Genomic DNA, 18,838 nt, shown 5'->3' on the forward strand with positions numbered 1-18,838 from the left:
AAAAAAACTTGGGTTTAACCAAGATTACAAAACAAAAGCTTGTGCGCCACACCTCCCGCCACCACCCCTGGAAAATCCTACTCCTTTCTTATCGTGACTGCTAATGGTTCCAGGCCAAGACAGAACAATAATAGTGAAAGAGGGCAACCCAGCTGCATGCCACTATCCAGAGTAAAATCATATTAATACATTAGTTTGTACCGCCACTTCCGGGTGTCTTTAAAGTAACTTAATCCATCCATTAAAAGTTTTCCCGAACCTGTACCTTTCCAAAATCTTATAAAGATAGACCCATTCTACTATATCAAATGCTTTTTCTGTGTCAAGTGAGATGGCAGCGACCAGAGTCTTATCATTCGCCACTGACCACATGACATTGATAAAACGGCTAATGCTGTCAGAAGAGCTACGGCCTGAATAAACCCCACCTGATCTATATGTATAAAAGATGTCATAACTTTAATTAATCAGTTAGCCAAAATGTTTGGCAATATTTTAACATCTAGCTGGATCAGGGAAATTGGAGGGTAACTCTTACACTCGCTTGGACCTTTGTCCTTTTTAAGAATCAGACTGATCCGGGCTTGCGTCATGGTTGGAGAACCTTTCCATTCTTTAATGATTCCGTATAAACTTATAGCAAAAGCAGAGCAATTTCTGTAGCATATAATCTAAAAAACCATCTAGCCCTGGAGCCTTAATTACCTTGCCAAGCTCCTCCAAGGTTATCTCAGTATCAAAATAATAATTTTGCTCAGCACTCAGTTTAGGAAGTTCTAATGGTTCCACAAAGTTTGTCGTCATCAGTAGATGAAGACGTGGAACTATAGAAATCAATATAGAATTCTGTAAAAGCATTATTAATATCAATGGCTGAGGTACATTTTTCACCACCAAAAGATTTCACTGATGCAATGGTAGAAAAAGACTCTTTCTGTTTTATATATATATATATTCATACGTTTTCCTACCTTGTCGTCCGACTCAAAGTATGACAGTCTTGCCCTGAATAGCCAAAACTCCATCTTCCGTGACAAAATAGTATTATACCTGTATTTCAATCGGGTCAATTATCTGAGGCCATCAGACGACATTTGGTGCTTCAGCTCTGCCTCTGCACTTTTAATATTCCCTTCCAACTCGTGCTTTGATTTTTTGGTGAATGAGGAACACTGTATGATCTGGCCCCTAAGAACCACCTTAAGTGCCTCCAAAGCCATTCCCACAGAGGATACTGAAGACCAGTTGATCTACATATAAACACTGATTTCAGCCTTTAACATTTTTTAAAATTCAGGATTTTGCATACATTAAAGTGCCAACTATATGATTTAATTTTCTCCATCTGTGGCAACACCTCTAAACTCACCAGGGCGTGATCTGAGACTAGAATATTTCCAATTGAGCAATCAACAACAGATGAAATGAGGGACTTAGACATAAAAAAAAAATCTGTTCTACAATAAATCTTATGGACTGATAAAAAAAATTATATTCCCTACCAAATGGGTTCAAAAGTTTCCAAATATCTGTAAGACCAAGATTTTTACCATCCTGTGAAGCGTCAATGTTGGTCTAGGGGGCTTACACACTTTTGCTTCACTATTATCAAGACCTGAGTCTCCTCCCAATATTAAATCACGAGTGTACCAACAGCTTGCAGATTCCCTTCAACATCTATAAAAAAGCCCTGATCATCAACGTTAGGTGTGTAAATATTAGCCAGAATAAGACTTTGCCCCTGGACTTCTGCTAAAACAATAATGTATCTGTTTGAGGCATTTGAATTGTAGATGCTTATCAGTGTACTGACTCCCCTGCTCTTACGTGAGCCAGCACTAAAGAAATCATGTCCACCCCATATCTTCCCAAATATTTCAGCTTCCTGTGGGGGAAGATGCATTTCTTGAAGAAACATTATATCATATATCTTACGTTTAAGAAGAGAAAACAACTTCCTTCTATTTATGGGGTGCCCCAACCCATTCACATTCCACGTGGAGACAAGATAATCCACTCATATTAGCATTTGACATTTTGACATAATAGAAAAAAATAGATTGTGTGTCAAAAACAAAATTATTTAGACCACATTCTAACATTAGTGTAACAATTAAACGTCAAACCTCCCCCCGAACCAAACAAACAGTAAAAAGAAAAACTTGTGCATTAACTCTGTGCACGGTAGCGGCAACTGGCGTCCATCCCTCCAAACTCAAATAGTCCATGTACGCCTACGAGAGCCCCCATGACAACTACACCAACGGATTGCTCAAGTCTCGTGTTTGTGAGACAGAATTACACAACAAAAGATAATCTATAAAACAAACTCCAGCCAATAGTTGGAATAAAAACAAAGAACATGTAGATTCATCCACATAACTGTCCTGAAGGTGTTACTCAACAAAACAAACTCCAGCCACTAGGCGGAACCAGCATAAAAAAGGCTCTCCGTTTTTTTGGACAGTCAAACGAATGTTCATTGAGCCGGCCCACTCGGCTGCTACATGATTTACAACAAATTACCTAATCACACCAATGACTTGCAAGAAGTACTTCACAAAACAAACTCCAGACAATAGGAGGCATATGCACATAGAATATGCAGATTCATCTACAAAGCTGCCCCAAAGGACTATTACTTCACAAAACAAACTCCAGCTGCTAGGCGGAACCAGCACAAAAAAACTAAAAAGGCACTCAGTTTCCTCGGACAGGCAAGTGAATGTCCAGTCAGTCCACTCGGCTGCAATGTGAGTACCACAAAATAACTTACTCCACTGAATGTATGAAGGACATCGCTTGCAGGAGACATGTGAATGTTTTGCGGCCATCCTTAGCATCTATTCTCAATTTGGCTGGAAACAGACCTTTCGTTGATGTAAGTGTTTCTTTATTATACATTTTTTAATTTTCTCCCCAATTTGCAATGCCCAATTCCCAACTGTTGCCTCCGCGTCTGAGACCGCCAACCTGCGCATTTTATCACGTGGCTTGTTGAGTGCGTTACCACGAAGCCATAGCGCGTTTGGAGGCTTCACACTTGAGCACGTAAGTGCCGAACCAGTAATAATGTCTCCAGAGTCAGAGGATTTTGAATTCTTTGACAGTTATGGAACAGAGTGTATCCAATCTCACCGGTTTATGACATTAATAGTGTTAAAACTAGCAAAGTGCGCGGACCTCACTGTTTACATGTCCGAAACCTCGCATGGTGTCACGTGACTCAGAAAAAAAGTTATTTTTTATAAAATCTAGACAGGTCCCATTTCCAGCAGCCATCACTCCAACACCTTATCCTTGAGTAATCAATCTAAATTGCTTATTTGGTACTAGAAAATCACTTGCTATTATATTAAACACAGATGAAAGCTATTTGGTTCATTAAATGAAGCTTAACATTGTCTTTGTGTTTGTTTTTGAATTGCCACAGTATGCAATAGACTGGCATGTCTTAAGGTCAATATTAGGTCAAAAAAGAAACAGCTTTCTCTAGAAACTCAGAAGTCAATCATTGTTTTGAGGAAAGAAGGCTATACAATGCTTGAATTTGTGCTTGAATTTCAAACAAAGGTGTACACTGCAGTCTTCAAAGAGAAAGGACATATGGCTCTAGACCGAAAGAGATGTGGAATGCCAGATGTACAACTAAGGTGGATAAGGACAGAGTCTCTAGTTTGAGAAATATATCCCTTACATGTCCTCAGCTGAGAGTTTTATTGAATTCTACACGCTCAACACCAGTTTCATGTGCAACAGTAAAGAGAAGACACAGGTGTGCAGGCCTTATGGGAAGAATTGCAATGAAAAAGCCACTTTTGAAACAGAAAAAAAAAAAAAAGGTTAGAGTGGGTGAAGAAACACAGACATTGGACAACAGATAATTGGAAAATAATGTTATGGATCTCAACCCCATTGAGCTTTTGTGGGATTAGCTAGCCTATAAGGTGTGTGAGAAGTGCCTGACAAAACAGCCACATCTATGGCAAGTGCAACTGCAAAGCCAGGATTTGCCAAGGATCTGCAAAGCTGTTATTGCTGCATGTGGAGGATTTTTTAATGAGAACTCTTTGAATTAGTTTAATAAGTTCTGAACATGTTTTTCAAATTGTAATAGTAATTTTTCACATTATTAATGTCCTGACACATTATGCAAAGACTATTATTTCCATAAGAGCAAAATATGTACATTATTCCAAACTTTAGGCCAGTGTGTGTGTGTGTGTGTGTGTGTGTGTGTGTGTGTGTGTGTGTGTGTGTGTGTGTGTGTGTGTGTGTGTATAAATATATAAACTCAGCAAAAAAATAAACGTCCCTTTTCAGGACACTGTATTTTAAAGATAATTTTGTAAAAATGTAAATAACTTTACAGATCTTTATTGTAAAGGGTTTAAACAATGTTTTTCATGCTTGTTCAATGAACCATAAACAATTAATTAACAGGCACCTGTGGAACGGTTGTTAAGACATGGACAGCTTACCTACAGTAGGCAATTAAGGTCACCTTTATAAAAACATAGGACACTAAAGCGACCTTTCTACTGACTCTAAAAAACACCCCAAAAAAGATGCCCAATGTCCCTGCTCATCTGTGTGCACGTGCCTTAGGGATGCTGCATGGAGGCATGAGGACTGCAGATTTGGCCAGGGCAATAAATTGCTATGTCCGTTCTGTGAGATGCCTAAGACAGTGCTACAGGGAGAAAGGAAAGACAGCTGATCATCCTCGAAGCGGCAGACCACGTGTAACAACACCTGCACAGGATCGATACATCCGAATATTACACCTACGGGACAGGTACAGAATGGCAACAATGACTGCCTGAGTTACACCAAGAATGCACAATCCCTCCATCAGTGCTCAGACTGTCAGTAATAGGCTGAGAGATGCTGGACTGAGGTGCTTGTAGGCCTTTTGTAAGGCAGGTCCATACCAGACATCACCCATCAGACAGGACATGGTGGACCCTTCTCGTGTTAGTGACCAAAATGGAGCGAACATACTCTTGCTGAAATGCCTGCCCCCATACCAGTCACACAGAAAATTGTCCCTCATCTTTACCCTGAGAGAAGCAATTTGCCAGAAAGAAATATTTTTAATATTTCATACCTCAAAGCCAGCAGAGCAGCTTGTCCTCTAAAGCATATTTAACAGACTGAAACATACAAAAAAAAAATTCCTGTCTGTAAACAAACCAACAAATGTAATGCTCTCCAACCAGTGTGTCTGTATCTGCCCTGAAGGGAATAAGGAGCATTCAAGTGTTGAACAGACACGACAACATACATCATGTTCGTCCACACTGGTCTAGTTGAAACAAGCCCACATTATTCCACTTCTGTTAGTCACATGTCTGTGAAACCTGTTTAGTTTATGTCTTAGTTGTTGAATATTTTTACATTCATGCAAATATTTACACATATACACATACATATACAGTACATAAATAAACAGGCTACTTTACTATACAAAAAAAATAACATTTAGATAAATATGATTAGTTAAAATTACTAGGTGTTTAATTTGCAATAAAAGATTAATCCAAAAAAATGGTACATCTATAATGGATTTCCATGACAGCTATTTTCATAAAAATGTTTGTACAGCACAAAAACATACATTCAAGATCAACAAATGCAGCAGTGCTCCCAATCCATTCAACTGGCCCTTATTGTTGAGCCCTGAATATAGCATAAAAATAAAAAAAATTATATAATGAATAAATTAATTAATACAAAATTAAATACAAAAATTAACAGATTTAGATTTAGTCAGTTAAGGTTAGAACTGTGGCACTTTGGGTAGTACATAGCCCTAAAGAGCATTTGGACACTTAAGCCAAACTTAAAAATGTATGAATGGTATTGCATTAGTCATTGCATTAGATGACTCTATAACTCTACTCTCTACTCTCCACCAATAGCTGGTGTGTGTACTGGTGCACTATGGCTACCGTCGCATCATCCAGGTGGATGCTGCACACTGGTGGTGGTTGTGGAAAGTCCCCTGTTCACTGTGTAAAGCGCTTTGAGTGTAGTGTCAGAAAAGTGTTACATAAATACTACATGTAACATTCATTCATAAATGTAAAGTTCATGACAAAATAACGAACCAAGTGGTATTTATTATAAAAAAGGACTAGCACACTTTTCAACCAGAAAATGTCTATAACAGTTGAAATATACCAATTTAATGCCATTAGATCCTATGCAATCTTATTGCCAGGATGCAGGTGGCATAGGCGGAAAGGTGCCCACTGCTTTCATCAGCTTGTTTCAACTAGACCAGTGTGGACGAACATGATGTATGGTGTTGGGTCTGTTCAACACTTGAATGCTCCTTATTCCCTTCAGGGCAGATACAGACACACTGGTTGGGGAGCATTACATTTGTCGGTTTGTTTACAGAAAAATAGTTCCTGTCTGTATGTTTCAGTCTGTTAAATATGCTTTAGAGGACAAGCTGCTCTGCTGGCATTGAGGTATGAAATATTAAAATATTTTTTTCTGGCAAATTGCTTCTCTCAGGGTACAGATGAGGGACAATTTTCTGTGTGACTGGTATGGGGCAGGCATTTCAGCAAGAGTATGTTCACTCCTTTGTGGTCACTAAAATGAGAAGGGTCCACAAGGTCCTGTCTGATGGGCATTAACCTTCATTTGCATATGAACTGAGTTAAAAATGCAGGGTTTGGAATGCAGCACTGGTTTTACAAAAACAAATGGAGAATGCAGCTGGGAAATGGAAGACAGTAGCTGCGAGGTGAAGAAAAGGACTGAATGTGTCCAAAAGCTTGAGGGATTGCTTAAAATGGCTCATTCTCCTTTCCAACACGATGACAATTTTAACCTTTACAGTGTTTTAGAGGGACTGCAGAGAAGGTTTCAAAAACTTGCAAATAATTATTTGTAAGAATTATTAAGATTCTTACAAAAATGCATACAGTAAAGAAGAAATATCACTCAGAGCAACCAGCAGCAGCCAATTGTGTGTACCGTAATTTCCGGACTATAAGCCGCAACTTTTTTCCCACGCTTTGAACCTCGCAGCTTATACAATGACGCGGCTAATATATGGATTTTTCCCGCTTTCAAATGTTATATATATATATATATATATATATATATATATATATATATATATATAAAACATTCTGTGACGTGCTCAGTTTTTTGCGCGTGAAGCTTTCATTAGACCAATGAAATTGCCGAACGGGTTAAGGTCAAAACAACTTTTTTGTATACTGTTTAGATTAAATCGAAGCGCTCAAACTTCCCATCATTCTGATTACGGTAGTAATTTTGTCACCCTCACCATGGCAAAGACATGGAGAAACGCATATGATGCTGCTTTCAAGTTGAAGGCGATTGATCTGGCTGCTGCACGGGAGCTTGGTCTTAATGAGTCGATGATAAGACGTTGGAAACAGCAGCGTGAGGAATTGACTCAAAATACAACTAAATCTGAGGCTATTCAACTCCGACACCGAAGGAGATGACTTCAGTGGTTTCAGTGCACTGGACAAGGAAGATAGTGACCAATGACTTTCTTGGTAGGCTACTATTTACTGCAAATGTTTTATTACAAGCCGTGTGTGGCAGCGGGGTGTGGTCAAGCGCCTGTCCGTGAGAGAAAAGCTGTAAGGGTGCTTAAACCTGCGCTAAATTATGTCTAACACCGGTGTCTGTTGTGTTTCCATGTTTTATGGGGACTTTCCATAGACATAATGGTTTTTATACTGTACAAATGAATCGGTTACCTAACGTAACCTCGGTTCTCTCTAGATGAGGGAACGAGTATTGCGTAAGCTAGCTTACGCTACGGGAACCCATTGTCAACGCCGTGCGTGCCAAGCATCCACTGCATGAGCCCCGGGGGTGGGGGGACCCGGGGGAGCCCTTGTGAGTGGGGGAATAATATTTGGCCGGCAAGAGTGCGGGCCAGTGTGTGTGTAATACATAAGCACATAGTGGGAAGGGAAAGACAGAGCGGCGGTGCCGGTCTGTGTGGAATGTGTCCCGTCAGTGCAGCTCACCAGGGGAGCTGTAGCGTATTAAACCGCTAGTAGTTTTGCCTGCAGGGCGGGCACTTACAGATTGTAAAATCTGACAAAGGTGGAGGGGGAAGCCCAGCCCGCTGCCACACATATGTCGTGAATGGAAATCCCGCTGGACCATGCCCACGAGGAGGCCATGCCTCTAGTGGAGTGAGCCCTAATGCCTAATGGGCATGGTAGTTCTTTTGACGCGTACGCGGCAGCAATAGCGTCCACTATCCATCTAGACAGTGTCTGTTTCGAGGCGGCGAAACCTTTGGTGCACCCTCCGAACGAAACGAAAAGCTGCTCAGAGCGTCTGAAAGAGGCGGAGCACGCAGTATACAATCTCAGTGCTCTGACTGGGCAAAGGAGATTGGCGTCGCGTTCGCTATCGGATGCTGGCAGCGCCGATAGGGAAATGATTTGTGCTCTGAAAGGAGTACCGAGCACCTTGGGGACATAGCCGTGTCTAGGCTTTAAAATGACCTTGGAGTCACTTGGTCCAAACTCAAGACACGCAGCGCTGACAGACAGCGCGTGAAGATCTCCCACACGTTTAACTGATGACAGGGCAGTTAGAAAAACGGTTTTGAGTGAAAGGTATTTCAAATCCACGGATTGAAGCGGTTCGAAAGGGGGGATTAGCTTCGAGAACTACGGAAAGATCCCAGATAGGAACCGATGGGGGGTGCGGGGGGTTCATCCTTCTAGCTCCCCTGAGGAAGCGGATGACCAGCTCGTTTTTTCCCAGTGACTGGCCGTGCAGGGGTTCAGTGAACGCCGCGACGGCCGCCACGTACACTTTGAGCTTGGATGGGGATCTGCCGTTATCCAGCAGCTCTTGTAAAAACACGAGCAGCGACGACACCCCACATGTCTGTGGGTCCAGGTCTCTGTCGGTGCACCATTTTGAAAACACAGACCATTTGGACGCATAGAGTCTTCTCGTGGAAGGGGCTCTAGCGTGTATGATAGTGTTTATTACTCCTTCTGGCAAAGCGACGAGTAGTCGTTGATCACCCACGCGTGCAGCGCCCAGCGCTCTGGGTGGGGATGCCAGATCGTGCCGCGAGCTTGAGAGAGGAGATCTGCTCTCACTGGAATGGGCCACGGGGCTGTCAGCGACAGCTGCGTAAGCTCCGGGAACCATGTCTGATTCTCCCAGCGGGGCTATGAGGAGCACCGAGTGGCGCGTTTCCTGATCCTCTGCATTACCTGTGGCAATAGCGAGACGGGAGGGAAGGTGTAAAGCGGGCGGTTGGGCCAGTCCTGGGCCAGCGCGTCCTCGCTTTCGAGAAAAATACTGGGCAGTGAAGTTCTCTTCTGGCTAAAGGTCTATCTCTGCTCTGCCGAATATGCTCCATAACTTCTGGACTGTTTGAGCGTGCAGGGACCATTCCCCTGGGGAAATATTGTCTCTGGACAGTCTGTCTGGGCCGTCGTTCAGGTGGCCTGGCACGTCGCGTCGCCCTCAGCGAGCGCAGGTGGCACTGGGACCAACTCAGTATGCGTTTTGTCAGATGGAAGAGGTTCCTGGATCTGACACCGCCCTGGCGGTTTAGATAGGATACCACAGATCTGTTGTCCGAACGGACCAGGGCGTGGTGACCCTGAATGACCGGGAGGAAGCGCCGCGGCGTGCTCGACCGCTATCATTTCCAGACAATTTATGTGAAGGAGCTTTTCCTGAACTGACCATAGGCCAAAAACCGGAGAGCCCTCGCGGACCGCGCCCCAACCCGTGTTGGGCGTCTGTCGAGATGACTTTTCGGCGAGATACAGCTCCCATCGTCACTCCCGCTGATACCATTCGGCCACTGCCCAGGGCTGCAGAGCTGAGATACAGGTCTGAGTCACTCTGATCGGCTGGCGGCCCGTGGCCCAAGCCCGGCGAGACGCTGGGTGTTTAGCCAATGCTGAAGCGGCGCATGCACAGTAAACCCAGCTGAAGTACTGCTGCGGCTGAGGCCATGTAACCTAGCATTCTCTGAAATTTTTTCAGAGGCGTGAGGCTGTTCATCTGAAAGGACGCGGCTAGTCGCTGAACACGGCGCGCGCTGTGTAGATAAGCGGGCCGTCATCGCCATGGAGTCTAGTTCTATTCCAAGGAAGGAAATTGCCTGACTGGGCTGTAGTGAGCTCTTGGTCCAATTGACTGCAAGACCCAAACTGTTCAGATGACTGAGGAGAACTGTCCTGTGAGACAGAAGCTCCGTATGTGACTGTGCCAAAATCAGCCAATCGTCCAAATAGTTCAGAATTCGCAAGCCCTGACTCCGCGAGGGTGCGGCGCCGCATCCATGCACTTCGTGAAAGTACAGGGTGCTAAAGACAGGCCGAGCGGAAGGACGGTGTATTGATAAACCTGGCCGTCGAGGCGAATCTCAAGAATGGCCTGTGACGGGGATTTATCTGAATCTGAAAGTAGGCATCTTTCAGATCGAGAGAAATAAACCAGTCCCCTGGCGCATCATGCGCGAGGAGTTTCCTGATTGTAAGCATTTTGAGCGGTCTTTTTGTGAGCACCTTGTTCAAAACCCTGAGATCTAATATTGGTCTGAGGCCGCCGTCTTTCTTGGGGACAAGAAAATAACGGCTGTAAAACCCGACTCAGCTCAGAGAAGGTGGCACTCTCTCTATGGCCCTTTTGCACAGAAGGTTTGCTATTTCTGAGCGAAGCATGCAGGCTGCTTCCGTGTTCACAGTAGTTTCGAGCCGCGCTCTGAAGCGGGGAGGGCGGCGATCGAACTGTAGCAAATAGCCCTGTTTTATTATGCTTAACACCCATTTGGATATCCCTGGGATAGCTTTCCACGCTTTGAAGCGTAGCGCTAGAGGGTGAATGGCCAAGTCAGCCCTGATTGCCGCACACAGCGAGCTGAACAGAATGTGTGAGCTTACTGTGCTTATGCTGCTTGCAGACAGCAGGGACAGGCTGTTCTGTGGTGACTTCCGATTGAGGTGAATGGGGAAAGAGTCACATCTGTGAAGTGATGCTTGCGATCATAGTCACGGACATGGGACTTACATACAGAGAGGTGTTTGCTGGCCGTGTGACAGAGCGGGCAGAGAAGGGCACGCCGCGGATTAGTGGGCGCGTTTATTGACTCTAACACGCGATCTGGCTGTGCCCGCTTTATGTGAGTGGGCTCTGATAGGGACACGGGAAGTGTAATGCTTGTGTGTAGGGGTGAACACTGGATTGTGGGCACATTTTCTACACATAAGGCATGTTTGCTTTTACAAGATTTCTTTGGGTCGCCGTGAAAGCGGCATTTGAGTGCAGGCAAGCGGGCAGTATCACCGGCTTGTTGGCTGCTGAATCCACCACTGCAGTAGCCTGAGAGAAGGGGACTGACAGGGGCGAAGCTTTGATGGTGGTCCGGCGCGGCGGGACTGAGCCGTCGTTTCCTCAACAAAGCTAGGAGGATTCGGTTGCTCAGGTTTCAGCGCAATCTTAGGCCGAGGCCGCGGGGCGGCGGTCTGCGGCGGCTGTCTGAGCGCGTTCTAGGGCGGCCGCCCTGTCGACGCTGAGAAGTCTGGCTTTGCTGAGCTGGGGCTGTGAAGAGGCTCGTGCAGGAGGCTGGTCACGTGGGCGGCCTGCAGAGGAGCTAGCGCGACGAGGCAGGAAGAGATTCATGGCTTGGGTGGCTTTCTGGACTTCCGAGCGGTCAACAATGCCACTCACCGCGGAACCGAAGAGACCGGACGGAGAGAGCGGCGCGTTGAGGAACGTGGAGCGTTCAGCTTCTCCCATGTCGGCTAGCGTTAGCCATAGGTGTCTCTCGGTCACAGTCAGCGTGGCCATGCACTTCCCTAGGGCTTGAGCTGCAGCTTTGGTGGCGCTGAAGGGCGAGATCCGTCACGCTCCTTAGATCTGAAACAGCCTCTGGGTGCCTGCCTTTCTCATCCCACTCTCGAAGAAGGTCCGCTTGGAGGATCTGTAAAGCGGCCATGGAATGCAGAGCAGATGCGGCTTGGCCGGCGGCGGCAGAGGCGCGGCCAACACAGGCGGAAGTAGTTCTGCAGGCCTTAGACGGGAGAACTGGCTTAGACCGCCATCTCGCGGAGGGCGGGCAAAGGTGTGCTGCTACCGAATCCTCAACCGGGGGGATGGAAGAGTAGCCCCTCTCGGTGGCACCGTCCACCGAAGCGAGAGAGGTGGAGACATGGGATCGGTTCCTGGCTGAGAGAGGTGCGTTCCACGATTTAGAGAGCTCGGCGTGGAGTTCCGGCAGGAAGGGAGCGGCCCGGGCCGCGGGCGCCGCGTGGCGACGGCTCTGAAGAAAGCAGCCATCGAGTCTGTTGGGAGCCTGCTCAGAGTGCGGTGACCACTCGAACCCGAGGCGGTCGACGGCCTGTGTGAGGAGGCGCGTTAGTTCTTCCTCGACTCCGGCGCGGGTCCTGCTGGATTCCTGGGCCGAGGAGGAGGCTTGGGAGCCTGACCACTCCTCGCTGTCCGAAGCCATGGATGGAACAGCAGCCCTTATCCTCCGCCTCGTCATCCGAGATGGCAACAGTGCGGCCGCTCGGCGGAAACTGCGCGTCCCGGGGGGTGGGGAGGGTGAAAGCGAGGCTCGAGGGAGAGGCTCCGGCGAGGTAGTCGCTTCTAACACCGGTTCCGGCAGCCTTTGGGAGCGGCGCTTCTTTCTGTGCGGCGAAACGAAAGGTGGTGCGGCGGCTTCGGTTTTGAGTGCTTCGAGTCGAGCCCGCAGGGTCGACATCGGAAGCTCCTCGCAGAGGTCGCATCCGCCGTCAGCGAGGGCGAGCTCTGCATGTTCCAGTCCCAGGCAGAGAGCGCAGATGAGGTGGCGGTCTCCGGCGCTGAGAGGGGCGCGGCATGAGGCGCAGGTGGTGCGAGGCATCTTTAAAAAGACGCTCGTTGCTCTTTTTGTGAAGTTCGCTGAGGAACTAGCTTGCTCTAAAAAGGATACGTCGCCGGATGGCGTAGCTCGCAGGATGGCTGAAGGTGGCGAAGACGGCCGGCTTCTTCGAGCGCTGTCCAAGCTTGCTAGATGCCCCTCGAACGGCGACACGGCTTCTGCAGTTCAGAGATGCGAAGAGCTTCGCTGAATAGATGAAAATCAGGGTTCCAGCCTACCAACTTAAGCTTATATGCACTCTAGCCACGCCCATTCTGGCGGGCTTTGATACAGTGACGGCGCGGGCGCCTGTCATTGGACGTGAGTTCACTCAAGTTCGTCTATAGGCTGCAGCAGTTGCCGCAGAGCAACCAATGAGCTCGCTAGCTAGCCCGCTCAAGGTATGCAACTGCTGCACTGCGTTGACAGTGGATACAAAATTAAGGATAATTTTTTGGCTTCAATATCTCAGAAAAGATGAATCTTTCCCGTAGCGTAAGCTAGCTTACGCAATACGAGAGAACCTCTCGTAAGAGAACTATATATTCTATCCCATGACCCTAACCCTACCCCTAAACCTAACCATCACAGAAAACTTTCTGCATTTTTAGATTTTCAAAAAACATAATTTAGTATGATTTATAAGCTGTTTTCCTCATGGGGACTGACAAAATGTCCCCACAAGGTCAAAAATGTCGGGTTTTACTATCCTTATGGGGACATTTAGTCCCCACAAAGTGATAAATACACGCTCACACACACACACACACACACACACACACACACACACACACACACACACACACACACACACACACACACACACACTTTGGTGCAGCTATCATTATGAGGACTCTCCATAGACATCATGGCTTTTATACTGTATGAACTACAGATTCTATTCCCTAACGCTACCCCTATACCTAACCCTCACAAAAAACTTTCAGAAGTTTTACATTAAAAAAAAACATAGTTTGTTTTTTTAAGCGATTTTAATTATGGGGACACTAGAAATGGCCTCATAAACAGTTATAGCATAATACCCTTGTAATTACCAGTGCCAGTTGTGTGTGTGTGCATGCCTGTGTGTGTGAATATAAAATTATTAAATAATAAAAAATAATAATAATTATATATATATATATATATATATATATATATATATATATATATATATATATATATATATATATATATAGTTGCCTCCGTTTTGGCACAGCTCTTTAGCATTTCATGCGCAATTAATTTGGGCTTACAACAATATCATTGTGAATGTGACCCATTTGAATTTTACATGACAATTTGCTATTTTAAAGTACCATGGAGCAGTTTAACAATCATGTGAAACATCTTGATAACACCAACATTCTGAACAGCACACACGAGTGTTTTGAATTACAACTGTGGAAGTTGTAGCCAAGAAAACCACGGATAGCATGGATAGTTGGAAACAAGTCATGGGTATGTAAGTACTTTGAATTGGATTAAACTGAAACATATTCATCAATCAAACCCAAGAGATTTTCCTAGTCGACTAGTAGGAGTTAATTTAAGCCATTAGTCAACTAGTCGCATGTTTGTGATATTAATTTAACTACTTGAATATATTTTTTGAGGGGGCATCAGAAAATGGTTTGAGTTCCAGGGCTGAGAAAGAATGTTATAAGTAACACTATTAACACTGTTCTACATTACAGAGAAATACTAAACCGTAATAATGAGCCTTTAAAATATAAATTTTACAAGTGTACGCATGAAGCGAGCAGCAGCGACACCGGAAAAAGTGGTAATGATTCTGAATGTGTCAGAAAAACCTGCAAGGAGACTGTCTGAACATTTAGTTAATTTATAGAGAGAAATGCACATTAGGGTTGTGCCGGCAGACGATGATCTCAGGAATGGACGATGGTAAGAGTGATCGGCAATAGTTGATGCCTTTGATGATGTCAAGACGATATTGCCTCATTTTCCCATTAATGTATTAAATTATTATTATTATTAGGCTATTCTTGTTATCAAATTAATATTACAAATAATTTACCCCGTGGCACACAGACACGCGCTTGAAGAAAAACACTTTATTACATTATCAAGAACAAGAAAAGCTGTCTATGCGCACGGATACTTTCCGGATACTTAAATCAGCTAGGTTTAGCTGATTTAAGTTTCTGCCGGTAGATCGGAAGATGAACCAGACATTAATCAGAAAGTCCCAAAGCTGCTCTAGGGACCTTTATTGTTGTGTGGCAATTATCCAGTATATTTCTGTCTCTGGTTGGGCATGTAATGTGCTGTCTGTATTTGGGCAGTTCACGTGTGAGGTTTGCTTTGTTAAAATCCCCAAGAATAATAACAACTGAGTCTGGGTATTGTTGTCCCGTGTGATTTGATCAGCCAGCTATTGCAGCACTGCATTCACGCACGTGTGTGGCAGGATATAAACACTCACCAGAATAAACGAGGAAAACTCCTGTGGCAAGAAGAAAGGCTTGCAGTTAATAAAGAGTGCTTCCAAATTAGAACAGCACATCTTTAACATTGTTACATCTGTACACAAACTTTCACTGATATAAAAGCATATCCCACCGCCTCTCGTGTTCCCCGTAAAATACACGATGTGATCCGCTCTGAGCAGCAGAACGCCTGGCAGATGTAATACGCTGTCCGGAATGGCTTCACTCAGCCAGGTTTCTGTGAAGCACAAGGCAGCAGTGTTTTAAAAGTCCTGGTTTTTATGGGTGAGGAGATGTAATTCGTCTGTTTGTTAGGAAGAGAGTGGAGATTTGCTAGATCAATTCTCCGCAACACTGTTTGAAAGCTGCACTGACGAAGCCTGGCCAGAGCGCCGGCTCGCTTCCCTCAACTGTGTCTCTTAATCAACACAGCTGCGCCTCTGACTAAAATGTCCAGCAAAGCGTCCGAATAGTCAAAAATCGGGAAAAGATTGTCTGGTATGTGCTGCCGAATATTCAGCAGTTCGTACTTGGTAAAACTGATTGGAAAAAATTGCTAAACACAGGACAAACAAACAAAAACTACAAAAGAATTGGAGCGCTCCACACCATGGCTGGCATCCTCTGTGCCATTTTATACCCGTATTATCAGCAGCAGCGAGTGCATCAATTATTCCTTACATAAACCTTAACAACTGTTTTTAACCCCACTGAGATGCAGGTGTGCACTGACATGGCTCTATTTCTTGCTCGCAAGTGTGTGCCAGTGTGAGAGCTTAAGAGAGGGGGAGGGGGGTGTGAGGGTGTTTCCCACAGATATTTCAGATAATATAGAAACTGTTGTATTGATCAAGTGTATTTAGCTCAAGCCTTTATTGCTAGTTCGAAAATGTCATGTTAGATCTAGCAGTGGCGAATGCACTGCTTTTAAGCACATATTGGAGAAACAAGCTACTGTTTGTGTGTGTATGAAATAGAAAAGCCAGTGAACAAGTATCAGTATTTATTTGTTCTATTTTCACAAATCTAGTTATAAATAATGAAAAAGCCTGTGAACAAGTGTCAATATTTATTTATTTTTCTATTATCTGCTGTTCTAAATAACCAAAAAGGCAGTGATCAAGTAGGCCTGACAATATTTATTTATTCATTTAATTTGTATTTTATCAGCATGAAATGTAAAAGACTGTAAACAACTAGGCTTTTAGAGTTATTTATTCCAATTTCTCTTTAATTATTCTGTTCATTCTATTTAATTTATATATTTCTTTATTTTATTTGTCAATGGTTTATTTATTTAAATTAAACTGAATGTTTCCATTAATTGTAAAATTTGACATGGAAAGCGGCAGATCAACTTCAGGGGGCGGCTTGTTAGTGGAGTTTGTTTTTTCCTGGGATCGTTGGTTTGATTTTCTGTGGCATTTGGACTTTTGTTTCCCGACAGGATCATGCTCCATTGCTTTCTGTCTTTTATCAAAGGTGCCCAGTAGCTTCTCAGGCTTGTTTCGCACTTGTGACCAGTAACAGACATGATCTGCCTGCTCTCCAGCCCTGCCTCTGACAACATTTGAACTTGCAAACGTTTTTCAGGACGGCCCTAAATACATTGTTTGATGATTTGAATTCTGTTTGCCCAATTATGTTATCTTTAGAAATATAACAGTTCAGTCTAGCTCTTAGGGAGAGAAAACTTGACACTGAATACTCAGTGCCTGTTGCGCTTCTGATTGTGGCATAGAAAGCTCACGAAGGGTGTTTGTCCACTCTCTTTCTACCTCTTCCACAGAAGTATTTTTGGCTTTAAGCCAATTGTTAAAAACATTTACTGCCCAAGCTGTTTTTTATTTTTTGTGTGTTTACTTTGTGTTTCTCGCCCTCAAGCGTGTCTAGCTATTCATCGCTGATTGTTTTATTTTGTGTGCTGTTGTCGACAGCCTTTGATGGTCTCTTTAGTTTGTAAAGTTTTTCAGGAGTGTCCAATTCAGCTGCCTCCCAGTTGTTGAAATTCTCATGCTTTTCATAAATATTAAATGTTATTTGTGGAAAATCTACATTGTCTGTCATTATGTTTGATGTTTGATCTTTTTGTTTGTGGTTTGATCTGTATTTTGTGGTGGACTGTAAGCTAGCATATAACATTTCCGTTATTTGTGTTAACTTGGCAGAGTGATATGCAACCGTTATGTGGTCAAGACCTGGAACTACTTAATTAATTATTTTATTTACTAAATCTTTCTCAACAAACCATCGATTTTTAGCAACACGCATTTTAGCTGGTTGCACCTCTGCATTAAATACTTTTGAGTTGCCACACATATTCTGATAATATGTAATTCTGCTAATTATTTTTTTAAATGGTCGTTTGAGTACAGGATGTATTCACAAATAAAATAAATAATTTCATCATGAGATAGAGAGTAGAGAGCCCAGGCATGTGTATGATAGGGTAGAAACAGAAGGTATGTGAAGGTGTGAAAACATATTACACAGAGATAACAACTTATCCAATTTAGTGACACCCTTCTTTGCTTGAATCACAAAGACTCCAAACACCATAGTTGCATTACCCATTTCCCATCACTCCTGAATAAGGTAATTTATGACATCCTACTAATGAAGGCAGCCTTCAAGAGCCCATTGGACATGCAGAGTAATTACAAGGCTGTCCGTGCCCTTGGTGTATACATGCAATGTAATCCATGGCCTGGTTTCCAGAACACCTACTGTATATTGTTGGCAAATTGTTAGTATAGATGTTGTATTAAAGGTAGAAAATAGACAATATGAGATCTACAATTAAATCATAAAGCTGCTACTTTTTCTGTTATGTGTTTAAGACTTCTAAGTAAACACAATTTTGCATGTGAAATGAGTAATAGCGCTTTGCTATGATTAAACAAGCTGTGGGTATGCTGTAGAGTCTAACGCTGTCTATTTTTTTGCTGCTCCTTTTATGACACCCTCTTTGCAATGTCTGCATAAAGGCCTTTGCACACCAAAGGTGACACAATTATGAGAGGCAATTTGCTGATGAATGGCCCTTTCACATAGAAAGTGACGTGAAGGATCGCAGTTGGCACCATCATGCCTTTAAAATAGGTGACTCTAATCAACAAACAATTACTTTTTTTCTCCCCAATTTGGCATGCCCAATTCCCAACGCGCTCTAAGTCCTCCTGGTGGCATAGTGACTAGCCTCAATCCGGGTGATAACTTTGGCACTGTAGGTGTATGTCCAAAGCAAAGGGCAATCTGGCCTCCTTGTGGTGAATGGGGCTAAGTGAAGGAAGAGTAGTGATGGGAGGGTAAGACCCAGGTATAATGGGTGGGGTCTGGCGGCTGTAACGTGCTCCCCTCCTTGACAGCGTCTTCCTCAGTGCAGTCCGGCTTCCCTGGGCCACGTGTGTGAGGGAAATGGTGGCCTGGCATCCTGTCCCGACTGCTGCGATGGGTGCTCCAACCCCCTGGCATTGCATCTATT

The 18,838-nt window shown here is 44.1% G+C and overlaps 1 protein-coding gene across 1 annotated transcript in view; it reads right to left on the bottom strand.

The window, feature by feature from the left end:
* Nucleotides 1–18,838, bottom strand: part of LOC127653890 (gamma-aminobutyric acid receptor subunit gamma-3) — a 232,605-nt gene that overhangs the window by 42,060 nt on the left and 171,707 nt on the right. The window lies entirely within an intron of this gene.

This window comes from Xyrauchen texanus, chromosome 13 (genome assembly GCF_025860055.1).
Source record: "Xyrauchen texanus isolate HMW12.3.18 chromosome 13, RBS_HiC_50CHRs, whole genome shotgun sequence".
Classification (NCBI taxonomy): domain Eukaryota; kingdom Metazoa; phylum Chordata; class Actinopteri; order Cypriniformes; family Catostomidae; genus Xyrauchen; species Xyrauchen texanus.